Raw genomic sequence first — 6,230 nt, 5'->3', positions numbered from 1 at the left:
AGTCTTTTTGAAACCCCTATTGCTCTCAGCTGAATGAAATCGTCTGATATTAAGAAGAAAATGTCAGAATTGTCCTAATTATTAAGGTTCCAATGTTTCAATCTCAGATGAATAAAATCGCCCTTAATTAGATGGAGAGGAATACTAGAGCTGTCCCAATCAAGAAACGGGTACAGTATTATCATTCTATCGTCTGGCGTCATCTGAGATAAGCTGGAGAAGGCCGGTATTCTGGTCGGCGAAGGAAGCTCCGAAACACCTCTTTCTAAGTGATTTATTTTGTTATTATATGGAGAGAATGGATAATGAGCGGTTGGTGAAAAAGATAACTAGATCTGATGTGAGAGGTGTAAGGCTGAGAGGAAGACCACGAATAGGATGGATGGACAGTGTGAAGAGAGCGCTGGATGCGAGAGGGATGTCTGTTGAGCAAGGAAGAGTGGCTGTGCGTGACAGAAATAAATGGAGAGAAACTGTGAATGAATAAGTGATGACGCAGCCCTGAGGGGATATTCTCCCGCATTTGGTCTGATCAGCTAGTCAGGTCAGGTGCTGGTAAGGGGATGGGTCTGTTATGATGTGGCAGGGGTAAACCAGTTCTGCTGTCGGGCCCTGCTGCGGATGTCACTGATTGCATTGCGCAGTTGACCCTTGTGCGGTGTGGTGCGGTGAGGATCTGTCCGTTCTCCCCTTTGGGGCTAAGATGCGAATGAATGTGTTTGAATGGATGAGTAAATAGGGAGTGTGTCGTCCTGTCTCGGCTACCTCCCTTTCCTTGGGGGAAGCATCCTAGGTATATAGATAGGTAGACAAACTTTTGCCATCCCCTTCTGTGTCATTAAAACCAAACATCATCATATTCAGCATTAAAGGCATTTTTATATTAACTAGCCCCATCAAACAAACAAAACTAGTAAACGTTCAAAGAGAGCATACCTCCGCCGATGCCATTCCAGGATCTGGATCCGGATCCGGAACTGCCCCAAAATTTAATTAATTCTTCCCGGCCCATGGCCCACCCATCCACAATATTTAATGGAAATTCGTTTAGAACTTTTTTTTTTTTTTTTTCGTGTGGACAAACAGACAAGAAATTCCTGGATACGGATGATGACCCAGACCACCACCAAAATCTAATGGATTGTCCCTTGGGCCGTACCGTACCGTTGTGAAAAAATTCATCAAAATCCATTCATAACATTTTGAGTAATCCTGGTAACAGGCATTCAGACAAACAAACCAACGCCGACAAAACATAACCTCCTTGGCAGAGGTAACACAAAAAATAAATAAATAAATAAAAAAATCCGTAAGCGACTACAACACGGAAATATGAGTTATCCCGACCATGAGAGAGAGAATATTTAGTGTTTCAAATATCTGCTCTCCAGTATGCATTAATGTTTAGTGTGTGTTGTTATGCTTCCTGTGTTCCCTGTTGCTGCATTTAAGCCATTTACTGCAAGAAAAGGTGCTGGAGGCAGTGGAGCTGCCTGGTTATATCTGCACCACCACATGAAGGCGTCCCTCTCCACCACCAACACAAAATGAAAGGCAGAGCAAGGTAATGATAACGCTAACAGCCAGTGTATTTCCCCTGAGCGATAAGTTGTGTTATCGATACAAGGAAGCAGTTAATAATAGATTGAAAACAGACAGATGAAATGTAACTGAATCACTGTTTCAGAAAAGAACAGAGAGAGACTGAAGAAAAGACAAGCGAGAAAGAAAATAAAGTTAAAGCATTTACAGTAAATATTGAGAAAAAGATGACAGCAATAGACAATGAAACCTTTCCACAGAGTGAGAAAGAAAGATATAGAGAGAGATGATGACTAGAAAGACAAAGACAGACTGAAGGAGAGGATTAAACTCTTAGAGAAGTAACACTGATAAACAACGATAGACTGACAGAAAATGAAAGGACAATGAGCGGAGGCGAGAATGAATATATTAGAGGGAGGAGACAGTGACAGATAGGCAGATAAATGAGAGAGAGAGAGAGAGAGAGAGAGAGAGATAGAGAGAGAGAGAGAGAGAGAGAGGCAGACAGACAGACAGAGAATAAAACAGATAGCGAGTAGATAGACAGCAACTGAGCAAACTTGGATATGTAAGAATGGGATAGAAAGTATGGTACACCAGTGGACAGAGAGGGAAGGGGAGTGGGGGGGGACAGGGACACACGTATGTAGAAAGGGTGTAGACAAAACGAGAGGAGAAATAAATAGATACAAAACAGAGACAGGCAGACAGACAGACAGGCGGACAGAAAACGACAGAGAATGTGGTAGATGTGGAGACAAAAAAAAAAAAAAAATGACAATGTAAGCGAGGGAATAAAAACATAGGCACTGTGTCCCCGCTTGTCTTTAAAATGTTAGGGGTGTGTGTGCATTATTCCTTGGGGTAGATCGGGGGATTATTTACAGAGTTCCGTGGAGGCCTTCTCGCGGTAGCTCCGGGGGAGGAGAGGGAAAGGAGAGGACAGGAGGAGGAGAGATAAGGAAAAGATGATAACGAAATGGACGAAAAGAAAGAAAAGGAAGAGAGAGGAAGCAACTTAAGGGATGATTATGAAGTAGTACACATAGAGAGAGGGAGAGAGGTGGGGGGCACAAGTCTAGTGAAACAAGATGATTTAGTGAATTTGTGACTGGATTCATTTGGGTGAGGCACTTGTGTGGAAAAAGGGAGAGAGAATAAAAGTGAAAGTATGGATGTAAAAAGAGAAAGAGCGAGGTGATGGGAAAAGTAGGACTGATGGAGAGAGAGAGAGAGAGAGAGAGAGAGAGAGAGAGAGAGAGAGAGAGACTTAGGAGGTCCAGTAGAAGGGAAACAACATAGCACACATTTCTCGCAAGACAATAAAATATGACGTCATTTTCATAGGGGTAATGTAATGGAGATGTGGTGTCTGATGAGCATGTGTGGAGTAACGCGTATGGATAGAGTGAGAAATGATGAAGTGCTAAGGATAACTGGACTTCTGCGACAGGTGGCTGGTCGAGCTGAGCAGAGAGTGTTGCGTTTGTCTGGACATATGGAAAGAATGGATGAAGAGTGATTGGTGAAAAAGATAACTGGATCTGAGGTGAGAGGTTTAAGGCTGAGAGGATGACCGTGAATAGTGGAGGGACAGTGTGAAGAGAGCGTTAGGTGCGAGAGGGCTGTCTGTAGAGCAAGGAAGAGTGGCTTCATGTGATAGGGATGAATAAAGAGAAGTTGTGAATGAATAGGTGGTGACACAGCCCCGACGGCAAGTTCTTCCGCATCTGATCTGATCAGCTGATTGGGTCAGGTGCGGGGAATGGGATGGGTCCATTATGATGTGGCAGGGGTAAACCAGATTTGCTGTCGGGCCCTGCTGCAGATGTCGCTGGATTGGCTTTACTGATCTACCAGAAGACCCGCCGACATGTCGTAAAAATACCCCCGCTAATACCAACACACTAGTCCTGTATGAGACAGCCCTAGCATGTATTCAATATGGACGGTGGGTGTTAGCGCCGAAGTGATGACATGTAGAGGTGTATGGTATGTAGGAGGACTGCTGGGTCTTGATAGCAGGCTGTGAAGCCTATGCCCAGAGTCGGACACATAAAAAAAAAAAAAAAAAAAGTTGACCCTCGTGCGGTGTGGTACGGTGAGGAGCGGTCCCTTCTTTCCTTAGAGGCTAAGATACGAGTACATATGTGTGTGAGTTGGTAAGCAATTTGCCGAGTGTGTCGTCCTGTCTCGGTTACACCTCTAAGGGGAAAAAGCCTAGGTATAGAGATAGAATCTTCTGTCTATGTGGCTAGCTGTTCTTTTCATCCACATGCCTCATTCTCTTGACAGGCATTATTTTTTTTTTTTTGTCACGTTGAGAAATTAAATACAGGAACAAACACACGAACTCTCTCTCTCTCTCTCTCTCTCTCTCTCTCTCTCTCTCTCTCTCTCTCTCTCATGTATGTGTGTGTGTGTGTGTGTGTGTGTGCATCTAACTTAATATATTCAAGCTGCGTATCTCGGCAGTGTAGATAAGCATTGGTGTGTGTGTGTGTGTGTGTGTGTGTGTGTGTGTGTGTGTGTGTGTGTGTGTGTGTGTGTGCATCTAACGTAATATATTCAAGCTGTGTATCTCGCCAGTGTAGTTAAGCATTGGTGTGTGTGTGTGTGTGTGTGTGTGTGTGTGTGTGTGTGTGTGTGTGTGTGTGTGTGTGCATCTAACGTAATATATTCAAGCTGTGTATCTCGTCAGTGTAGTTAAGCATTGGTGTGTGTGTGTGTGTGTGTGTGTGTGTGTGTGTATCTAACGTAATATATTCAAGCTGTGTATCTCGCCAGTGTAGTTAAGCATTGGTGTGTGTGTGTGTGTGTGTGTGTGTGTGTGTGTGTGTGTGTGTGTGTGTGTATCTAACGTAATATATTCAAGCTGTGTATCTCGCCAGTGTAGTTAAGCATTGGTGTGTGTGTGTGTGTGTGTGTGTGTGTGTGTGTGTGTGTGTGTGTGTGTGTGTGTGTGTATCTAACGTAATATATTCAATCTGTGTATCTCGCCAGTGTAGTTAAGCTTTTGTGTGTGTGTGTGTGTGTGTGTGTGTGTGTGTGTGTGTGTGTGTGTGTGTGTATCTAACGTAATATATTCAAGCTGTGTATCTCGCCAGTGTAGTTATTCTTTTTTGTGTGTGTGTGTGTGTGTGTGTGTGTGTGTGTGTGTGTGTGTGTGTGTGTGTGTGTGTGTGCATCTAACGTAATATATTCAAGCTGTGTATCTCGCCAGTGTAGTTAAGCATTGGTGTGTGTGTGTGTGTGTGTGTGTGTGTGTGTGTGTGTGTGTGTGTGTGTGTGTGTGTGTGTGTGTGTGTGTGTGTGTGCATCTAACGTAATATATTCAAGCTGTGTATCTCGCCAGTGTAGTTAAGCATTGGTGTGTGTGTGTGTGTGTGTGTGTGTGTGTGTGTGTGTGTGTGTGTGTGTGTGTGACGTTCAATATTCACGCTGTGTACAGTTACTCGCCTGTGCAGTTAAGTATTTGTGTGTGTGTGTGTGTGTGTGTGTGTGTGTGTGTGTGTGACGTTCAATATTCACGCTGTGTACAGTTACTCGCCTGTGCAGTTAAGTATTTGTGTGTGTGTGTGTGTGTGTGTGTGTGTGTGTGTGTGTGTGTGTGTGTGTGTGTGTGTGTGTGTGTGTGACGTTTAATATTCACGCTGTGTACAGTTACTCGCCTGCGCAATTAAGTATTTGTGTGTGTGTGTGTGTGTGTGTGTGTGATTTATAATATTCAAGCTAACTCGCCAGTGCAGTTAAGTATATACTGTACTGGGAAAGGAATCAATGCATATTTACACCCTAGTAACTAGAAAGCGTTCAGAGGGCGAATACCTCCGCCAAATTAAAAAGATCCGGATCCGGATCCGTGGGTATAGGATCCGGATCCGGATCCGCCCCAAAATTCAAGCAATTCTTTCTTGGTCCGTGGCCTGCATTTCCATATAAATTCCTTGGAATTCATTGAGGTCTTTTGGAGATATTGTGTGGGATACTCTTGATCCGGATCCGGATCCGTCTCAAAACTGTCATTTCTTCCTTCGCCCATGGCAAACCCATCCTCAATATTTCATCAAAATCCGTTCATAACTTCTTGAGTAATTCCGGATCTCGATCCGTGGATGTAGGATACGGATCCGGATCTGGATCCGTCCCAAACTTTAATCATTTCTATCTTGGTCTGTGGCGCACCTTTCCAAAAAATCTCTGTGAAAATAATCGAGAACTTTTGGAGTTATTGTGCTGGATAATTCGGATCCTGCCCCAAATTTCGTCATTTTTCCTTGACGCATGATCCACCCATCCACAAAATTTCATCAAAATCCGTTCATAACTTTTTAAGTAATCCTGCCAACAGACAGACAAACTGACAGTCAGACAAGCCAACAAACAAACAAACCCGGGATAAAACATAACCTCCTTGGCGGAGGTAATGAGGGTTTATAGACATTTGCAAGAGTTCAAATATCTAATTAGGCATTTTACCGGCACTATATGATTCAGAAATGATATACAACCTTTTTCAGGAAATGTTTCGCATATATTTTAATATTGTACAGGTGATGCAGGTGCACAGTACTGGCAGCACGTATTGTACAACGCAGATAACACATCAGGTGCAACATTATCACCGAATTATGCATAGTTACCTAAAAGCATTACGAACACGAACTCTCATACAAATTATATAC

Source organism: Coenobita brevimanus, chromosome 18 (genome assembly GCF_032717465.1).
Source record: "Coenobita brevimanus isolate Jiangsu-jjx chromosome 18, ASM3271746v2, whole genome shotgun sequence".
Classification (NCBI taxonomy): Eukaryota; Metazoa; Arthropoda; class Malacostraca; order Decapoda; family Coenobitidae; genus Coenobita; species Coenobita brevimanus.
Note: the sequence above shows the minus strand (reverse complement) of the source record.